The sequence below is a fragment of the Natator depressus genome, chromosome 7 (assembly GCF_965152275.1).
Source record: "Natator depressus isolate rNatDep1 chromosome 7, rNatDep2.hap1, whole genome shotgun sequence".
Classification (NCBI taxonomy): Eukaryota; Metazoa; Chordata; order Testudines; family Cheloniidae; genus Natator; species Natator depressus.
In genome coordinates, this window is record NC_134240.1 from 90,235,953 (window position 1) to 90,258,795 (window position 22,843).

The 22,843-nt window shown below is 40.1% G+C and overlaps 1 long non-coding RNA gene across 1 annotated transcript in view; it reads right to left on the reverse strand.

The window, feature by feature from the left end:
- Nucleotides 1-22,843, reverse strand: part of LOC141991652 (uncharacterized) — a 106,423-nt gene that overhangs the window by 54,751 nt on the left and 28,829 nt on the right. Inside the window, exon 2 of the long non-coding RNA XR_012640423.1 lies at nt 16,144-16,254. This is a non-coding gene — a long non-coding RNA (uncharacterized LOC141991652). The remainder of the gene's footprint in view (nt 1-16,143; nt 16,255-22,843) is intronic.

Genomic DNA, 22,843 nt, shown 5'->3' on the forward strand with positions numbered 1-22,843 from the left:
ATGTTTTTAAATCTTGGCCTTAACCTCTCTGTGCCTGAGCTCGCTCTCTCTTTTTTCAGTTTTGCTTTTTACATCGTGCTCAATGGAACTGCTGGGTGCTGAGCATTTTTGAAAATCTGGCCTGTAACATACAATCACTGTCATGTACTTTAATAAGCAGCTACCATTTAATTAGACTGATTAACTCTAAATGTATTGGGCCTGATTCTGATCAGTGGAGAGACTTTGATTGACTCCAGTGTATGTGAAATCAGGATCATGCCCACTGTGTTAGATGTGGCTTAACAACAATGAACACTTGTTAAAACACAACAGATACTTTAATTTAAAAAAAAAAACCTATTAAATACAACAAATATCTTTACATGAAAACTAAGCACTAAAATGTCATTTCTGAATTGCTGGGGGGATATTTTCCAAGTTATTCTAAGCCACCTAAACACAGATTTCCTGTTAGCCTACACAAACTCCCACTTGCCTTCTGTAATGCAGATGTACAGAAGTCTAAGTATGTTTATTCATGGGAAATGTTATAATCCTCTATGAGCAATACTTTACAGTTGCCAAAGAAATACTTAGCCTTGGCAGGAGGAGAAGAGGAGAAATGCTATCTTTTCTCATTCAGCATCTGTTCCTCTTGATCTACTTAGATTCATATCTGATTTAGGCTGCAAATGAAATGCCTTAGGTATTGTAGTTTTTGGTGCATATCTGTTCAGACCAGCAGCACCACATAAAGTTGGAATACAACACATAAGTTGACTGCAAGACAGTTTGCCAAAATTTTAATGGGTTGGCTTTCCCCTCCTCCCTCACATGGCCAAGGGAGTTTCAGGCTCAGTTTCCTTAAGAGATGAGTCAAAACTTTGATCCACTTTATTCCCACAAATATGCTAGTGCTGAGCTATGAAAATAAGATTTGATAGGAGTTACCTCTTATAAACTGTGGTTCCAACTATTTTATTCTTGTAAGTGGTATCTCAGCTGGATGAACAAACAGCAGCCTTGATGTTTGGATTGTATTGGTGATGTACAGAATGAATTGTAATAGTTTTTGTTTGTTTGTTGTCAACACATTTCAATCCAGTTTAAAACCTTGACTCTCTGAGGGTCTGAGACTCCTGTGCTTACAACTCCCACCAACCCTTCTCCAATATTGTCTCTGTCTCTGGCTCCAGACCTTCTCTCTGCTGCTGCTCTTCAGTGGAGAAATGGGATATCCCCAGATTGACCTAAGGAGAAAACCAAAACCATCTGAAAGGAAACTGTCTCCTCCCTACCCCACGGTTTTGACTCAGACACTGACTCTACATTTCCCTATTCCCTCCTAATCTGACCTCTTTTTTGCCTTGCATCATGCTCTCCCTCTTCCCCCCTGCTCAGCCACTCCCTCCCATCTGGCTTCTTTCCCTCTGCCCCCAAACATTATTATGATCGCTTACATAGCATCATAAATGTGCGAGGCAATTTAGAGAGATTAGAGAAAAAGGCTGTTCAAAAAGCTTAAAATCTAAATTAGAAAAACAGAAAATTAAGGTAACTTGTAATGGCAAGGGGAGCTGACAGTTCAAACAAATATTATCAGAAGGCAAATGAATTCTGATCGAAAGAGCAAACAAATAACACCGTTAAACTGAATTACTATAATCTATAAATAAATATTAGACTTTTTAAATTACTCTGTCTAAAAGTGGCATGTTTTCATCCATTCACATTGAACTTTTAATCTAAGCAAGTCCCCCCACCCCGAAAGGCACCCATTAGAAAATCCCTGTTAGAACCAGTAGCTACTTCCCCAACTGAATGTGAGAGCCGACATCAATCAGACAAATCATACCACACATGTCTACTGCATGTAAGCTATAAACTAACAGTTCTCAAACCAAAACTCAATTAATGTGCTTCTGCTTCTAACAAGAGAGAAAAAAGCCTGAAGGCATCGTGTAGAAAAATCTAATTCTGTAGAAAGGTAGTGACAGAAATGTAAGGGAGGTATCGTTTGATTCATAAAAATCTACAGAATCATGTCATTGGTGTCACACTCTGCAAAATGGCAGGGTGAAGTCAGTGCCCCCCGGCTCCCAGCTCCAAGTCCTCCAGTTCATGGAAATCTTGATAATACCTAACTCGACCCATTTCTGATTACATTGTATCATTCAAAAGCCCTTTCCCTAGGAACACAATGGTAACAAACATGACAAAACTAGGACCATTTTGTGGCTATATATTCAAGAAAATATTTAAAAATCAACTTTTACCTTAACACAGGGATGTCAAACATGCAGCCTTCATAAAGTTAAATTGTAGCCCTCAACTGGCAGTAATGTCAGACTAACGTAAGTTAATGCTCAGAACATGATACCTGATTATTTTTTTCAATGTTGCAGATTACTATAAATGGAAGGAGGCTTCAAGTTGATTTGCCATCATTGAGAAAAAGGAACGGTTAAATGGTATTGATTATCAGCTTTGTTTATTATGCCAAAAGAATTGTTATGAGGCACTGGCTATGATGTCCGCATCCAGCCAGAAAATACTGGAATCCATCCACAAATTGTATGCAGATCTGGGGGATTTTGTACAGACACAGTACGGGGAACCAAATTCTTGCAAGGAAAAGGTTACGACATGTAAAAGGAGCACACACCTGAATACTTGTTGCCCTTCAAAAATGCTTCCTACATGTCTTCTTTGAAAAGCACACAGATGTGTTTGAAGTCATTTCTCAAAAGGTACATGACTTGCAAGACTAATTCCACACATCCAGTGTACATTACACTCTCAATGACCTATTGTGCATGATGGTGAGCTGCAATATCACAGAACGGTACAACTAATTCAATGAGGTTGAATCAGCAACAAAACAAACTTTTGGTGCAGTGATACATGAAGATGGTTGAGTCTTTGCTGTTCTTTATTTGATCTGTCAGGACTGCTATTTCGAATTTGCACCTTGCAGAAGTGGAAGACTTGACATTTTTTTTTTTTTTGCTTTAGATTTAACCAACTATTGTGGGATGATTGCCTGGTACCTCGCTGAAATAAGAAGTGTAAAAAAGACTGGAACAGACATATGGGAAGAATTTTGAAAAGGAAATTGGGCTGATAAAAGGTCACCTGTTCCCTTCTCTGCACTTGGTTCAGACAAAGCCCTAACACATGAAAACAGAGCAATGAAAGTCACTGGGGGGGTTGATGGGCATAACACAGCACCCCAATGTCCTTTTCCGTTTTTTCCTGACAACTCCAGAATGACAAATTTGGAACAAAACATTAAGCATGGCTGGGATGACTTCCCAGCAGTAACCAAGCACCATCAAGATTCATTATGTGCAGTTGAAATGCTAAGAAGGGAGAATTTTAAAACTACAGGATGAGCTTATTCACACTGGCAACCCATTTGTGTATGATGGATCAGACCTCATTAATATCATGACAAAAGAAGTCTTTAGTGATGAGATAGCTAAAGGTATCAGCCGAATGGATACTTTGGGTTATGAGTTTTATGAAGCCTTCAAAAACCAAAGAATTATCCAAGGCTCCAACAATGTATGGGCTCCAATCAAGAACAGACTAAAGCTGAGCTCGAATGCAAAGAAGAAAGTTGGAGTGAAAATGGCAGGGACTATTACAGAGTTAACCACAAACAAGTCATTGTTTGCTCCTCTCCTGGTCATGTCCAGATCTCAGCATGATGTTGCTCTTTGTCAGACTTTAGGAAAGTACAAGTTTTCCATGGGACCACAATCGATGGTAGAGTGTTGACAGAACAATGTATATGTGTCAGCTGAAAAGCAAACCAATGTACATCTTGCATGGTCTTCCTAAGCAGCATGACAACATGACCAGTACCTTATGCCAGAAGAATCCTTTCAGCATAGCAGTCATAGATGGTATGGCTGAGGTACAAGCTCGCAACGAACCAGAAACCATTAACGCCTATCAAGGTTTGGCTAAACACTTCATAATGAGGCTACAGAGAAAATACTACGACAAAGTCCACCTCATGTTTGACACATATGCAAAGAAATCAATTAAAAATATTACCAGAAAGAAAAGACTCCATGGTGTGGCACATGTTTAGTACAAAATTATTGACTCCACAAACATCTCCAATGTCACAGTCAAGAAGCTACTGTTCCATACTCTCACGCTGGATGAGTTAACTGCATATCTTGCATGAAAAATGCTCCAGCATGCAAAGAATTGCTCAAAGAATTTTGTTGCCGCATAGCATAATGAAGCTGCTGTCTTGCACTGTTCATTGGAGTTTCTTCGTAGTTCCCATGAGGAATCTGACACTAAAATTATCTTGCATGGCATGAATTCCAGAGAGAGAGGTACTACGGTACTCTGGATTTTTGCACAAGACACAGCTGTTCTAGTGCTCTCTGTGAGATGCTACCCAAGAGACTTCCTCAAGATTCTGTTTTTGGGCCTGCTGCTGGGGAAACAGAATCCCTGTATGTCCCTCACAGATGCATTCCTATCTCTTGGACCATTAAAAGCCATCGCATTGCCAGGTTTCCATGCTCTTCCAGAAGTGTCACATCCTTGAAAAGCTTGCTGGAAAGACCAAATTACCATACTGGAAGGCATTTGATTTAGCCTCCAAAAACTCTCTCCTCACTCTGAAGGTGCTCAGAGCAGCACTCAGAATGGCTGAGACTGTCACTGCCGAGGTCAGAAACTCATATGCTGAGTTTACCATTTGAAAACCAACATTATGATACTTTCAGAGCTAAGTTGGTGGATGTTTTTCAAGAGGCAGACAAATGGAGAAAAATTGCTACCGACAAGGGGTGCATTTATTCCTGCTATCAAGAGGGCAAATTATCAAGCAATGGAATGGCTCTGGGATAGAATCATAAGACTGGAAAGGACCTCGAGAGGTCATCTTCTCCAATCCCCTGCACTCAGGGCAGGACAAAGTATTATCTAGACCATTCCTGACAGGTATTTGTCTAACCTGCTCTTAAAAATCTCCAATGATGGAGTTTCCACAACCTCCCTAGGCAATTTATTCCAGTGCTTAACCACCCTGACAGGAAGTTTTTCCTAATGTCCAACCTAAACCTCCCTTGCTGCAATTTAAGCCCATTGCTTCTTGTCCTATCCTCAGTGGTTAAGAAAAACAATTCTTCTCCCTCCTCCTTGTAACATTTACATACTTGAAAACTGTTATCATGTCCCCTCTCAATCTTCTCTTTTCCAGACTAAATAAACCCAATTTTTTTCAATCTTCCCTCATAGGCAGTGTTTTCTAGACCTTTAATCATTTTTGTTGCTCTTCTCAAAACTTTCTCCAATTTGTCCACATCGTTCCTGAAATGTGGCGCCCAAACTGGACACAATACTCCAGCTGAGGCCTAATCAGCGCAGAGTAGAGCAGAAGAATTATTTCTTGTGTCTTGGTTACAACAGTCCTGCTAATACATCCCAGAATGATGTTCTCTTTTTTTTTGCAACAGTATTACACTGTTGACTCATATGTAGCTTGTGGTCCACTATGACCCCCAGATCCCTTTCTGTAGTACTCCTTCCTAGGCAGTCATTTCCCATTTTGTATGTGTGCAACTGATTGTTCCTTCCTAAATGGAGTACTTCGCATTTGCCCTTATTGAATTTCATTCTGTTTACTTCAGACCATTTCTCCAGTTTGTCCAGAGCATTCTGAATTTTAATCCTATCCTCCAAAGCACTTGCAACCCCTCCCAGCTTGGTATCATCTGCAAACTTTATTAAGTGTACTCTCTATGCCATTATCTAAATAATTGATGAAAATATTGAATAGAACCGAACCCAGAACTGATCCCCACGAGACCCCACTTGTTATGTCCTTCCAGCATGACTTTGAACCACTGATAACTACTCTCTGGGAAAGGTTTTCCAACCAGTTTTGCACCCACCTTACAGTAGCTCCATCTAGGTTGCATTTCCCTAGTTTATGAGAAGGTCATGCGAGATAGTATCAAAAGCTTTAGTAAAGTCAAAATTACCACATCTACCACTTCCTCTCTATCCACAAGGCTTGTTACCCTGTCAAAGAAAGCTATCAGATTGGGTTGACATGATTTGTTCTTGACAAATCCATGCTGTAACTTATCACCCTCTAGAAGTTTGCAAATTGATCTTTTAATTATTTGCTCCATTATCTTTCAGGGTACAGAATTAAGTTGACTGGTCTGTAATTCCCTGGGTTGTCCTTGTTTCCCTTTTTATAGATGGGCACTATATTTGCCCTTTTCGAGTCTTCTGGAATCTCTCCTGTCTTCCATGACTTTTCAAAGATAATCGCTAATGGCTCAGATATCTCCTGAGTCGGCTCCTTGAGTATTCTAGGATGCATTTCATCAGACCCTGGTGACTTAAAGACATCTAATTTGTCTAAGTAATTTTTAACTTGTTCTTTTCCTATTTTAGCCTCTGATCCAACCTCATTTTCACTGGCATTCACTATGTTAGATGTCCAATAACTACCAGCCTCCTTGGTGAAAACTGAAACAAAGAAGTCATTAAGCACCTCTGCCATTTCCACATTTTCTGTTTTTATTTTTTTTCCCCTCATTGACTAACTGTCCTACCCTGTCCTTGGTCTTCCTCTTGCTTCTAATGTATTTGTAGAATGTTTTCTTGTTACCCGTTATGTCTCTAGCTAGTTTGATCTCGTTTTGTGCCTTGGCCTTTCTAATTTTGTCCCTACATACTTGTGTTATTTATTTATATTCATCCTTTGTAATTTGACCTCGTTTCCACTTTTTGTAGAACTCCTTTTTTATTTTTAGATCATTGAAGACCTCCTGGTTAAGCCAGGATGGTCTCTTGCCATACTTCCTATGCAGGGGATAGTTTGCTCTTGTGCCCTTAATAATGTCTCTTTGAAAAACTGCCAACTGTCTTCAATTGGTTTTCCCCTTAGATTTGCTTCCCAGGGGATCTTACCTACCAATTCCCTGACTTTGCTAAAGTCTGCCTTCTTGAAATCCATTGTCTTTATTTTGCTGTTCTCCCTCCTACCATTCTTTAGAATCATGAACTCCATCATTTCATGATCACTTTCACCCAAGCTGCCTTCCACGTTCAAATTTTAAACCAGTTCCTCCCTCTCCCGTAGTAGCCTTCTCCACTTGCTGAAATAAAAAATTGTCTCCAATACATTCCAATAACTTTTTAGATAATCTGTGCCCTGCTGTGTTATTTTCCTAACAGATGTCTGAGTAGTTGAAGTTCCACATCACCACCAAGTCATATGCTTTGGATGATTTTGTTAGTTGTTTAAAAAAAGCCTTATTCACCTCTTCTTCCTGGTTAGGTGGTCTGTAGTAGACCCCTATTATGACATCACCCTTGTTTTTTACCCCTTTTATCCTTACCCAGAGACTTTCAACAAGTCTGTATCCTATTTCCATCTCAACCTCATTCCAAGTGTATAAACTTTTAATATATAAGGCAACACCTCCTCCCTTTTTTGCCTGCCTGTCCTTCCTGAGTTGTGTTTATTCACTAGCATTTCGAGTACTTCCTGCTTATTCCCCATACTTCTCGCATTACTAAACAGACATCTAAGATACTGATTTGATTTCCATCCCCCAGTTCTGTCTTGCGTCTCCTTTATCCCTGCTATAACAGCCCATGCTCCCCCCAAATTCTGACCCTTCTCCCAGGTCTCCATGTTTTTGGTTTACCTGTGGGCTTTGGTCACCTGCCCCCTTTGAACCTAGTTTAAAGCCCTCCTCACTAGGTTAGCCAGTCTGAATCCAAATATGCTCTGCCCTTTCCTCGATAGGTGGACCCCATCTCTGTTTAGCAGTCCTCCTTCCTGGAACAGCATCTCATCATCAAGGAAGCTGAAGCCCTCCTGGTGACACCATCTTCACAGCCAGTCATTTACCTCCAGCATGCATCTGTCTCTGCCTGGGCTCCTACCCTTGACCGGAAATGGCCCACCTTGATTATCACTACAAAAGGTTTTCTCCCACCGCCCCCACTCTCCTGCTGGTATTAGCCCATTGTTTCATGTTCTGTGTGTATATAAATCTCCTCACTGTATTTTCCACTGAATGCATCCGATGAAGTGAGCTGTAGCTCACGAAAGCTTATGCTCAAATAAATTGGTTAGTCTCTAAGGTGCCACAAGTACTCCTTTTCTTTTTAAGAAAGAAGAGAGATTCAACTAGAAACAAGAGAGCATGATGGAAACAAATAGTTATGATACAAAACAAAATCTTGAAATGCAAAGAGCCTGCACTTCTTAAGTTACTTTCCTATCTAATACAGTAATCCAAACTTTCATGAAAAACACCCCACTCCACAAGATCATGTCTCCTCAGTGAATGGATGAGCTCAAAGCATTTCCCTTTCCCTACCAGCACCATTGACTTCTGACTTCCCTGGACTGTTCTTCAGACAGTTGGATTTTGTCCAGGCATTCATTGCCTGCAGACAGGCTCCTCTCTGGGATGGCATTGATAATGTTGGCTGAGAAAGAAAGTGCAGACAAGGGTGTACAGCAGTCTGGAGGCTTGCAGTTCTGTCCTTTTAAAGCCCCTTTCACTAGAACCAAAATGGCAACTCTGATTTCTCTATAAGACGTTTTCATCATTAAACAAACAATGATTGCCATTCATTGACATTAGACTGAATTCACATAATAGTACATTATTCATGTGAAACAAGAAGCCATGTCTTTTAAATACCAAAGTTCACATTTATTGATCCTTTTCTCTGAAAAATTAGTCTATGGCTGCCAAGGAAAAACTATGCAATGGCTGGAAGGAGGATAAAGTGACCCAAGATGTTGGTTTCTTATTTATTGTAATGATTTTAAATGTGTCTTAGGACTGGTCTACACTAGAAAATTAGATCAATTTAACTACCTTGGGCAGGGGTGTGAAAAATCGCCATGACCGACGTCATTAAGTTCCTGTGTAGACAGTGCCAGGTCAATGGAAGATTTAGCAACTGCCTCTTGTGGAGGTGAATTACCCGTGCTGACGGGACCACCCCTCCCATCAGCATAGAGAGTGTCTACACTGAAGTACTGCAGCAGTACAGCTGTGCCGCTGTAGCATTTTAAGCATAGACCTACCTTAGGTTACAAGAGGAATACATTTAATTAGATAAAGTTAATAGTGGACACAGGTACCTAATTTCTGCTAAATGTGAAAATACTTTAAAAACAGAAAACAAATATGGTTCATTGTTTGCACTCTGGTTTTAATTTCCCTTCTTTTTAAGGCCAAGCCATAATGCTATTATTATTAATTATTATTATTATTATGCTATTATTATTATTTTTAAGGCCAAGCTATTATTTCTGACCATTCAGCACCCACTGAAGGATTTCATTGCTAAATACTACCATATCCTCCCAGTTATCCAGTAATTTACCCCAAACCAAGCCCTCTATGATTCCATCCTCCCTCCCTCTCAGCCAGCCACATTCTACCGATATCCCCCTTCTCCTTGCTGCGAACACACAACCCATTCTGATCAACTCCTCACTGTCTTCACAGGCTTCTTGTACCCTACGGTTCAACTTCCTTCCCCACAATTCTCCAGTAGTAACTACTATGTCCCTCCTTTCTTCCCATATTACTCTTCAGGATCCCACAACCTCCACCAAGCCAGTAGCATCTTGTAATCCCCTCTCCCTCTCTACTCCCAAAAAACATTTGATCTGTTTTTTGAGTCAATCAGTGCTACTAAGTCTTCATCCATGGGAAACCAGAAGCCTCTTACTGGTGGGTAGTAGTCATTAATGCCGTAATGCTCTTTCCTCCTTTGTTCCCACATCTACTGAAAATCTTGTCTGGAAGTAGTGGGCAAGGAATTTTGGTGTCACTTCTGACCACACACTTTTTTGGGAAGCTATATTATACATCACAGGCATTAATTCATTCTTGGAGTGCTTTCCCAAAATAAACACTGTCTTCCCGTTACTGGTTCCCAACATGCCACAACCCTCACGCTTCACCTCTCAACATCCAACTCCACACATAAGGTTAGTGTGTTTTTTTGCTGAACATTGTTCTATATGTGCATTACATCATTAAGATCTGACTCTGATGAGAGACAAGATTTCAACAAAAAAAGAAAAGGAGTACTTGTGGCACCTTAGAGACTAACCAATTTATTTGAGCATAAGCTTTCGTGAGCTACAGCTCACATCATCGGATGCATACTGTGGAAAGTGTAGAAGATCTTTTTATATACACACAAAGCATGAAAAAATGGAAGAGGTATTTTTTCATGCTTTGTGTGTATATAAAAAGATCTTCTACACTTTCCACAGTATGCATCCGATGAAGTGAGCTGTAGCTCACGAAAGCTTATGCTCAAATAAATTGGTTAGTCTCTAAGGTGCCACAAGTACTCCTTTTCTTTTTGCGAATACAGACTAAGACGGCTGTTACTCTGAAACAAAAAAAGAAGAAACTCTGACAAATTTTAGTGCCTCCTTTATGAGGAATGTTAACATGGAGAACTGAAACTAGTTTTTATTCTCAGTCCAACAACATTGCATTTTCTATGGCCTCTTGTAACTAGAGTTATTTGCCTCTGCTAAATTACTAGAGACGTAATTACAATGGATTAATACAGATGAATGAGTTTCATATATGATCAGAAGACTACATCAGGAATATGCTCAAGCTCTAAAATGCAGAACTGGATCTGTTTGACCAAATTTGGGGGTGTTCGGAAACAGTGTTTTGCTCTGGCCCATTAGAAAGATCAGAGACACCTGCAAAATTTGATTCTAGGCTTAGATTTTGAACAGTCCCAAAGCATTAGAGCCCAGCTTGAGAAATGACATTATTTTTCACACTTGTGTGATCACCTTGACCTTTAAATCCAAATCAGGGTAGCTGTAGGCACAAAAGACTCATGGACAGCACCCATAAAGTAGGGCTCACCTTGCATTCCCCTCTGATTCTGCCCTTTACAAACCAAGAAATCAGGGGGTCAGAAAACCTAACACAAATTGTTAATAACCCAACTAAGGAAATCTTTTCATAAATAAAGTTTGAAAATAAATATTTATAGCATTACACAGAAGGTAATTTTCCTGTGTTCTTTCCACAGTCTTAGACACAACCAAAATGGAAATTCCCAAATAGGGCAATGCAAAGCAAGAACATTATAATAGAAAGTGCAGTGACTTACAGCTCATTTTCAAAGGCCAAAAGGAAAAAAAAACATTTCCAGAGGAAACGTGGGAAGATAGTATAAATCAGTGATCTACGGACCCCTGTGGGGTCTGCAGACTATGTCTAAGGGGTTCATGAAAGGTTGCCGTTACCACAGAACAGTGGTTTTCAATCTGTGGTCCGTGGACCCCTGGGGGCCTGCAGAATATGTCTGTGATTTCCAAAGGGGTCTGCATCTCCACTCAAAATATTTTAGGGGTCTGCAAATGCAAAAAGGTTGAAAACCATTGATATAAATAAACTTTGACCCTGTTGGGTTCCTGCCCTGACACCAAAATCCCTCAAGGCTAGCCTCCTCCTGTAAGAAGAGAAAAGGAAAGTGGAAATTTAAGTTGCACAAACAGAAGAAAAGGTTTAATTATATTTGCTGATGGAAGGCAACCATAATTCTGGCATTTCATAACTTTTCAGTGCTTGACTTTGCAACTTTAACATTCTTTTATCCTAGGTTTCTGGATGTAATGTCCTATATTTAAAAAAACAAAACAAAAAACAGAAGAAACAAAAATTTCATCACGTGGAACCATATTTACCTCTCACATGCATCATCTGTATGGATCTTTAAATCCACAGCACACTTCTCTGCTACTTGAGCTAATGGAGTAACTGGCCACAGTCGCAGACTGTTATTTTCTGTGTGGATCTGTAGCTAGAGGGGGATGGAGACACACACTTTACCATTTCATCTAGCTACTCGCTAGACCGAAAAGGACTGCTGAGACTCATGGATAAGAGGTTCCATTCCAGGTTCTGCAGGACAGAGCTCTCTATAGACCCTTCTGCCCCTATCCTTCCCAGCCTGTCCCCGCCTCCTTCTGCTCCTATGCCCCTTCTCAGCTCCTACCTGTCCCCTCCTCTCCCGTAATCCTCCCACCCTGCCCATCCTCCACCACCACTTAACTCCTGCCCCATCCCTTCCCCTTTCTTATCATCCTCACAGCTCCTGTCCTTGCCACTTCCCCATCCCTCTTCTGCTCGGTCTCCCCCTTCTGCTCCTGCCCATGTTCCTCCTCCTCTCTTCTTCTATCTTCCCCCTCTACAAATCCTGCCCTTACCTGCCTCCCACTCCTATTCTGCCCCCATCACCAGTTTTTGTCTTTCTCCCTCACCTTTATTCCTATCCCCACCCAGTCTTTTTGCCCCATCCCACACTCCCAACTACTGCTCCTAAGCCCCCTCACCCAGGTTCCTATCCTCCCTACCCCACAAGCTCCTGTCTCTGTCCCCACACCTTTGCATCTCTTCCCTTTCCCACAGCATTTCTCACCCCTCTGCATTGGAGTCAGGTTGCTTCCTCTTTCTCCTCCATGCTGCCTGGAGCAAACGAGGGTGGGGTGGGGCTGGACGGGTGGTGACTGAGAGCACAGAAGATATAGTCTCTCTGCTCTCTGTTCTAGGGCCAAGCACCACCGAAAACCCTGGCATCCAGGAGGAGCAATTACAGGTAAATTCTTGGCCAGCCCCGGGATAGAGCATGCTCTCTTGTTCTGTAGTGATGCCACAAACACAGTCCAGTTGACACATAGATGCGATGAAGGGTCACTATAGCATGTTCAGCTCAGATGGAATCTCCAGGGAATTTAACTGCCAACCTCTAACACATCTCTACTGAGCATGTGTGAACGGAGATTTTTCATCTTATAATTTAGCCACATTTGTGCAAATTTCTACCGGGACAACAAAAGGCATCTCCCTGACACCAGGGACACCTGACACCTCTGCCAAATTTCAAGTCCCTGCTCCAAATCTTGTAGGTGCTAGAGTTCTCAACAGAACAGTCGTTAGAATTTTCTTCTCACGGGGAAAACAACTGATTTTTCCCTGACCTTATTCTTGGAAGTGGCTGAACTGTTTTAGCTGAAACATTCAAAAAAAGTCAGCTTGAGGTAGACACCCAGCATGGAAAATTTCAGTCCAAACAGTTGAAGTTTTACAAAGTTATAAGCAACTGAAAATGGGGTCTTTTAATGGAGAATGTCAGGTAACCTTAATTACAGACAAAGCAGAAGGAACCACTGACAAGTTATATAGCCCACTTTATGCTGAGCAAAGGAGATACTTCAGCCATGAATTTGCTGATGTCCCTCTCTTCTGAGATTCTGACTGCACTACTCTTTCCTTGACACTCCAAGAGAGAGAGGGCAGACTATCTGAATCGGTATCATTTGGAAAGGTTTTAGCTACTGAAATAAACATATTGATGACATTATTACGAAGAATCCTGTTGAGCACCTTCTGGCATTTGAGAAGCTCAAGATCAGATAAGAAACATTTGTTCTGCTGGTTTCAGGTTTGTAATAAGGGAAATGCATGGAAAATAAAACAAGTTCTAGCCTGCAGAACCACAAAGCCACAGGCCCCAAGCACATTCCAAATATTTATCAGAGACCTTGGACTTAATGCCAAGATAAAAACACAAAATCCCCACTGTACAATGTACATTTAATCGCTTTCTTTTCCCCAGCACTTTCCAAATTATTGCCAATTATTTCCAAGCATAACAGATTCATCCAATGTTACTTTAAATGTTGGAGGGGGGCCAAGCTGGGCAATTCCAGTTTACAAACACTGTCATTTGAAATAACTAAAATAACCACATGTAATATGAGAAGATCAAATCCTCAACTCTTACTCTGACAAACCTCCCTCTGAACTCAATAGGTGACTTGCCTGAGTGAGGCCTGAATAAGAACTTTAGGAGTTAGCCCAGTTTTAGTACCTATAAATTCAGTTTTATATTTCTACCAATAAGTGCACTACCAGGCCTCTAGCACACAAACAAGATGGGGGAGGCTAGCGTGTGGCATGATCCCTTTCATAGGGATGTTACATTTAATTATATTATGGTATCTGTAAGATATGGCTCAACTGCAGTTACTTCTTCAACCAGCATTCTTTTTTAGGGCTTGATCCTGCAAATGCTTATGCATATGAATAGCTTTACTAATGTGAGTAGCTTCTTTGACTTCTCAGGTATGTAGCGCCATTGAACTCAAAGGAACTACTTAGATATGTGAAGTTATTCATGTGCATACATGCCTGTAGTACCAGGACCTATTAAAAATATGTTTCATAAATTCCAAGGCCTATAGGAACCATTATGATCATCTAGTCTGACCTCCTGCATAACACAGGCCACAGAACTGTTCCCCCCATCCCCCGCCAAAAAAAAATTCCTTTTGAACTAAAGCATATCTTTCAAAAAAACATCCAGTCCTGATTTTAAAATTGCCAGGGATGGAGACTCCACCATGACCTTTGCTAAATTGTTCCAGGAGTTAATTAGCCTAAATGTTAGAAATTTACACCTTATATATCTAGCTTCAACTTCTTGTCAAGATCTTGTCTGCTAGACTAAAGAGTTCTTTATCAAATATTTGTTCCCCATGTAAGTACTTATAGATTGTGATGAAGTCACTCTAAGCCTTCTCTTTGTTAAGCTAAATAAATTGAGCTCCTGGAGTCTATCACTATAAGGCATGTTTTCCAATCCTTTACTCAATGTGGTCCTTCTCTGAAATGTCACCAATTTATCAACGTCCTTTCTGAATTGTGGACACCAGAACTGGACACAGTATTCCAGCAATAGTCACACCAGCACCGAATACAGAGGTAAAACAACCACTCTACTTCTGCTCAAAAGTCTCCTGTTTACTCATCCTAGGATTGAATTAATCCTTTTGGCTACAGCATTGCACTGGGAGCTCATGTACAGCTGATTATCCACCACAACTCCAAAATCTTTTTCAGAGTCACTGCTTCCCAGGATAGCGCCCTTCATCTTGAAAGGATGGCCTATATTCCTTGTTCCTAGATGTATACATTTACATTTAGCCATATTAAAATGCATGTTGTTTGCTTGCACCCAGCTTACCAGTCAATCCATATCACTCTGTATCAGTGACCTATTCTCTTCATCATTTACTACTCTCCCAGTTTTGGGGTTGTCTGCAAACTGTATTGGTGATGATTTTATGTTCTCTTCGTGGTCATAGATAAAAATGTTAAGTAACAAAGACCAAGAACTGATCCTTGTGGAACACCATTAGAAAAACATCTGCTCAATGATGACTGCCCATTTACAATTACATTTTGAGAACTTAGCCAGTTTTTAATCCATTTTATGTGTGCCTTGTTAATTTTGTATCATTTGAATATTTCTGGTCTTTGATCTGAAACTGTACACTGGATGCTTTTCAGTTTCAGGTTTCAGAGTAGCAGCCGTGTTAGTCTTTTTTCAGTTTCAAAGTTCCAAATCACTATCCAGAGTGATGACATCTATAAAGTTACCATAAATTTGGAGGTTTCCCTGGATAGGCTAAAATACATCCTATTCTGAATTAGTTACAAGATTATTTCTACCCACTGCTCTAAATCACCACTGAGCACACCTTTTTCTCTACCTATTTTTGATATCACCAGATTCCACTTACTTTAAAAAGTGTGCATGGAACTTTTAAATTATTGCAACATCTCAGTGTACCTCTTGATAAACTGCAATATCCATTTAAGTTTCATTTTGTAGGTCTTCTGAAAGCCACCACTTGTAATCAAAAGACAAGACAAGAAGAGGCCAGTTGTGATTTTCCTTTTAAAAAATCTTTTATCCAAACTCATATTATTTAGTTATTCTATTCTATTCTAAATCATCAATCTTTCTGCATAATAATCTGAACCCCATTGCCATCAGAACCACCCTACCCAGATTTGATTCCGCCATCTCCATTCCACAAAAGGGCATCTTATAATAACTAAGCTATTAAAATATTAAATAAAAATAATTACAGGAGAAACTTATTCTTAAATGTTCTCAAAGTAGTTAACATATTTAATGTGCATGACTAAAATTCACCATTTACATTCTCCATCAATTCTGCAGAATCTTCCAACTATCATGAGTTAGAGCAACATGCCATACAAAATGGTAACTCACCCATTCATAAGGGGAAAACACCCACTCATTTTCAGCATGCTTGAAATCCTTTTGACTATCAGCCTGAAGCCTTCAACAAGCTAAGAATATGACTCCCACTAATCCTGATAGCTGAAATATAAAGATGAAAAGCATTGGTTAGTGCACTGTCTCCAGTCATTAGTTTGCTTATAATGCATGACAAAATTATATTTTTGATGTTACTTCTAATATTCAATGCTCTTTGAATATTTTTTCTAACAGAAGGACAATAATTTAACCGAGTAAGAGCTTAGAAGATGGTGGTGGTAACACTAGAATTACAGAATGGGAAATGTAGAGCTAGTGAAGAGAGGCAAAGGGCAACTAGGATGGAAAAATAAAGCAGATGCGAGTCAGAATTCTTAGGACTGGAAAGGGCTGCAAGAACGTGAATGTTTCAAACATACCACTTCAATTTCCCAAAATCTTAAATAATGTTTAAGGTCCATAAAAAGGAAGGTGTGAGAGGAAAATAGGCACAGACATTTTTAACCAGGGTTTCTGTTATCCATTTAGACAGCTTCAGCACTTCTCAGGGTCCAATTTAATACTGTGTAAGTAGGTGGAATTTCCTTCACCACAAGAAAAATCCCAGCTTCTCCATCCCACTAGTCTGGTATTCCCCTCATTGCTGTACTTTAAGGTTGCAAAAGCACCTTTTTTTTTGGTCCAAGTTGCTCTTTTTCAAATTTCGTTGCCTCAGAGAACAGCAATTAGAGAGCATTGCTAAATTCTTCATCAGCACTTCCTCCTTTGGGATTGATTTAAATTAATTATACTGATCTTGCCATGTTAGAACTCCTTTCCCTGGGAGTGTTCATTAATACCTACTCAGTTTTCCTTCATTAAGGGACCTATCCTGTACACAGGCTAAGAGAAGCTGGGCAGCTGCCATACCCTGGGGTGTGAATGCCAAATACACACTTCCTGGCAAGAAGGGGGGGGCTGCTTTATGGATGTTGACAAGCCAAAACAAGGGTAATAAATTTAAATAATTCTAAAAAAAAAGGAAGTGGTGCTGGAAAAAATAACAATACATTCTAACTAGCAGTTGTTTGCTAAGGCTGACACTAAAGTCTTACAAAGGAACTCAGTCTGGAAAGCTTTCATGCTTACTTAATCACAGGTACTGTAAGGAAAGTAGAGGGATTTTGAAGAAAAATGGATTTTTCCTGCTTTGCCACAAGGGGAGCGTTGGTTGAAGCAAATTACTGGTGGAAGCAGAGAATTAGCATGTTTAATAATAAAGAAAAGGCCCATATTATACAGACCAAACTAGTTCAACTATAATACCATAGCTATGGACAATGACACACCAGTTAAACCTGCACAATGACACCCCAGTTAATCCTGCACAGTAAGGACAAGTCTGACAAATTAAAGCTGCATGGCAGCTGCCTGACCTTACAGACCCAATTTTAAAGAGGACAATGCATGCAATTTGCAGTGACAATTCTTTCCAGTGATCTCACTTTCATTTCAAGTATGCTATGTTCAGAGTACCCCGGGCTAAACTGATGTCATAAGAGGCTACTTCATTTGATGGCAAAAGTCTCTGCTACATTATTTAATTTTGACTGCATCATTAACATCTGGCCGTGCATCCTAAACTAATCTAAACTGAGTTCCTGTATAAAAACAAACAAACAAACACGATTCTTGGATTGTCAAGAAATAGAAGCCAATGATTTTGTAATTGTTTAAAAAAATGGGCAGTGATGATCAAAAACAGAAGGAAGATTTAAAATTCAGTGTAAGTAAAATGGCAGATTTTCTCTCACACACAAAATGTTGCCAAACTGCAGAAAAGTGCACTGGCACATCATACATTAGGGAGTCCTTCCTGCCATTGACTTCAAGGTTCTTTGGATCAAGACCTTAGAGCACAGATTATTTTGTAAAGGTAGAAGCTGCCTGCCACCAACTGCCAACAGGACAAATAGTTATTACTGAAAACCCTGTCATTGTTGCAACCTATTACTGTCCCTCAGAGCTAGGCAATGTATAAAGGCTCTGTTTGAGCTCCCTACAGTAAAGGTTCCATTTTGTTCTATTTTTATGTTTTTGTTGCACTTGACTTTGACAGTGGAAATTTGTTATTCCAGTATTCATTTCTATTCACCTTCTCCCATGAGCTTCTTCCCAAGACAGCATATTGTACATTAGCTTTGGAAATAAACAAATGTCAGAGTTACCATAAGCCAACAGCAGCTGCAAAAATTCACTGAAGAGCTTGAACACTATCGTTTTATTACATATTTTGAACCTTCTTATCAAAGTGCTCAGATGATAAATCACATAATAAATACAAAAGCACACAGGGATCCACCCTAACAGCACTTGAACTTGGGATAGCTAGACTGCTTATTTAGAGTGATCACTTTAGATAAGTTTCAGAGTAACAGCCGTGTTAGTCTGTATTCGTAAAAAGAAAAAAGAAAAGGAGTACTTGTGGCACCTTAGAGACTAACCAGTTTATTTGAGCATGAGCTTTCGTGAGCTACAGCTCACTTCATCGGATGCATAGCATGAATGCATCCGATGAATGCATCCGATGAAGTGAGCTGTAGCTCACGAAAGCTCATGCTCAAATAAACTGGTTAGTCTCTAAGGTGCCACAAGTACTCCTTTTCTTTTTTCTTTTCACTTTAGATAAGCTATTACCAGCAGGAGAGTGGGGTGGGGGGAGAGAAAACCTTTTGTAGTGATAAACACCCATTTTTTCATGGCCTGTGTGTATAAAAACATCTTCTGTATTTTCCACAGTATGCATCCGATGAAGTGAGCTGTAGCTCACGAAAGCTTATGCTCAAATAAATTGGTTAGTCTCTAAGGTGCCACAAGTCCTCCTGTTCTTTTTGCGAATACAGACTAACACGGCTGTTTCTCTGAAACCTGCTTATTTATTAATTATTAGTAGTAGTAGTACTATTATCATAGTGCCTAAGAGCCCAGTCATGGATTAGGACCCACTGTGGTAGGTGCTGTACAAACACAGAACAAAAAGATGGACCCTGTCTCAAGGAGCTTTCATGCTAAGTGTAAGACAAGAAACAACAGACAGACAGATAGATGAGGGAGCACAAGGAAAACAATGAGACAATACTGGTCAGCATGATAAGCAGTGGTCTCAGCACCCCTACAGCCTAACCATTGTCAAGTTTTTTGTAGGTGTCATAGCAAAGGAGAGTTTTGAGATGGGATCTGAGAGCTTGAACAAGAGTTTTAGCTGTGTGGAGAGATAAGAAAGGCTGTTCCTAATACGTTGTAGTGAAGGCGGCAGATAAGAAGGATCCTGCTATAAAAGACTGCTAGTACTATTTCACATCAAAAAGACTTCAGTAAACAAGTACATGTTGGTATCTGAATAAGCACACTGTCATTAAAGAAAAAAAGCCTTTTTTTAAAAAAATTACCACACCACTATAATATAAGCACCTTAAATATCACACAGCAATAGCTAATGGTAAACACTGACCGTGTAAAAAACTACCTGTTCATGGAGCTCCAATGCTGGACTGTTGTCTAAACTGTTGTGTACCTGCATTTTATGCACCTTCCATCATGAACTCACCTACCTCTGTGATGAAAATGTGACTGTTTTCTGAAAGGCACAGATTTGGGAAGCTGGATGGAACAGTGGTTTAGTGAACTATCTTTCACCTTTTGTGGGCCACATTCAAATCCTACTTTTGTTCATTTGCCACAGTTGAGAATTTCCACACAAAATGGCAGGGCCGTTAACTATGAGCCATGTAAAAGGTGTGTTACTCTAACTCTCCGGGGAACCTTGCACAAAGTTAGTTCCCGTGTGCTGTGCGGCAAGTGAGTCCTAAATTCCATGGCAAGACCTGCTGATCTTTGAGGGTATGTCTACACTGCAATCAGAGTTGTGATTGCAGAATGGATACACATACCCGAGCTAGCTTTGATCTAGCTAATTTGAATAACAGCACCAGTGAAACTTTGGCAGCATGGGCTGCAGCAGGAGCTAGTTCCACATGCCCAGGGGATGTTCTCAAGAAGCTAGCTTGAGGTATCATGGCTTCACTGCTATTGTTATTCGAGCTTGTTCAATCAAAGAGTTTGCTTACACCTGCAATTGCTGCGTAGATATACCCTGAGAGACTCTGCTGTGGAAGACGGCAAATCCAGTAGCAGCTTCAGGTAAATAAATAATGGCGGTTTTTTATTGAAGTAAGTGTGAAAATGAATAATACCAAACAGTGCACTATTTGTGTTATTTTGATATTACATTGAATTTATTTTCTGCTACCCTTACATTTTCAATTTAAAATACTGTGGTACTTTCTTGGAGTGCCAGAGCTGTAAGTCGCTGTGTTACCCCCCTGCCTCAGCAAGACAGAGACTTGCTGGTGCAAATGTTCTTTGTCTGCTTTCTCTCTCTCTAATGGGGCCAGCTCTAACTTCATGTGTGATTCACTAGGGCCTGCCCCAGCCTGGTTTTCTGGCTTTCTATTTACCTTGCTCATCATTCTACTTGCTTTGTAACCATTTCTTGGTTTCCACTCCCATCACTTGTGAATCTCTCAAAATCTAGTTTATGAGTGCCTGAAGTGTGAACCTCAGCCAGCCAGCAAATTGTGTGTAAATCCTGCCTGACTTCCCAACTGTGATGCTTCCTCAGGGCACTCAGGATTGAGAGTCACCATGTTTCTTCACACACACACACCTGCGGCCCTGCCTCAGCTGAACCAAACAGGTTGATGTGTAAACGGTGACTCTGGAGACAGCGAACTTGTTAATTCTGTGCATGTCCAGTGACAGTGACTGCATGCTACAGGGGAACACTCTTCAAGGGGGCACAGGGAGTAGGGTGCACCTACAATTAACCTGCAGGGCAAAGTAAAGGCTGGCAGAACTTCTAAGGAGATTGTTTGGGTGGCTAACAAACTGGAGTGACAGGGAGATGACACCCAGTTTAGCACAAGAAGCCCTCTCTCACTGAGGCATGAGAGTAACAAGGTAACTCACAGTCCTGTGAGGAAGTTTCACAATTACACTGCAGATTTCTGTACGTACACAGTTCATAACTCCACTGTAGGAACTGTCGGGGGGTGGGGAGGGGGAAGGGATCTGGACATGTGGGCAGTTGGATAAGGGACATTTGGGCACCAGGAAAGGCACTGGCAACTGTTTGGGATTCAGGTGTAAGCCCATTAGTGAACATTTATGTTACAAAGATTTGCAGTGAAATAGTGAATGTTGACATTTAAATTGCCCTCATTACATTTCTGAGTTAACAGCCCATTGATATTATAAGGGGAGTTCTCATATTTCTTACAGCTGTAGTTTTAGGGTCTCTGCAGACTCAGGGAAAAACTGCATTGGTTTACACTTGGCTTGTATTTTGAAGGGTTTTGTTTGTTTGTTTTGCATCTATAAGAGCTAGAAACATAATGTATTTTAAATTAATCCTTAGATACAGGACTCAGTTATACAGAAAAATATAGAGTCCACTGCTATGGAATACATGGGGTCCTTATGACACCTAACTTAAGTCAGGATTACTACTTCTTTGGGTCAAGGACTATCTTTTTATTCCAGCACCTAACAAAATGGGGTCCCGGTCCATGACTGGAACTCCTGGGCACTACATTAATATAAATAATAATAATATTAGTACCTTACCTTCATTAGCACTAATTACTGTGTCCACAATTAATAGTTTAACTACCATCTATTAATTACATGTGTGGCCTTCTTTTATTAAGAGATACTTAGGATTATTTTCTGAAAGCACTGCATTCCATTTTATTCCATCACATTTCAGAATGATGTTATTTTTCAGTAAACTTGCTGAAGGAAGATAACTAAATTTAGTTATTTAAGAATTCACCTCTTCACATTCTGCACCTTCTATTATTGCCATCACCTGTTGATTTGCTCAGTAGGGATAATTTTTGAACATGATCCTGATACTAGTTTTGGAGCACAAGAAAGTATCCATTAATATAACCCCATAAGTCTTTAAAACTAACATGTTTAGAAACCCAGCAGTGTCTGTTGCTCAATATGCGAAGGAAAAAAAATGGGAAGTACAGCTTAAATTTAGACTGGGTTTTACATGCTCTGCTCTTTTAGTTATGATGATAAACTGAATAAATGCCTGCATAAGCTATTAAAGACAAATCTGCTTTTTGTACCAAGTGTGGAGTGATTATGAAATACTCTTTAGTGAAAGAAGGGGTATATTTCCTCTATGATAAGACAATGAAGTCTGAGTCATAGAGGAAAGTCAAATGAGTGGGTACAGGAAACAGAAATTCAGGTGAAGTTCCATTAAATGAAAGAGATGTATGCAGGATATTAGCTTTATTGCAGAACTCAAGAAAAAGAAAACAAAACAAGAAACAGAATGGGAGTAGGTGAATGTAGTTGCTGGCTTTAGATCACTGCCAGCCTGTGGTAAGCTAATTACTTTGTTTTGAAACCTAATATGTTACATACTATTAAACCTCAAGAGAAAATAGAGCCAGTACGTCATAAACAGCAAAAAATTCCACCCCGGAAACCACAAGAAGGACCAAACAGTCTGCTGAAAACAGAACAAGTTACTATCCAGGAAGGGGAAATACTTTGGGTCTGATCCTGCACATCAATGAAATCAATAGCAACTAGCTATTAACAGGGCATCGTGTACCTGTTGTTTGAAGTT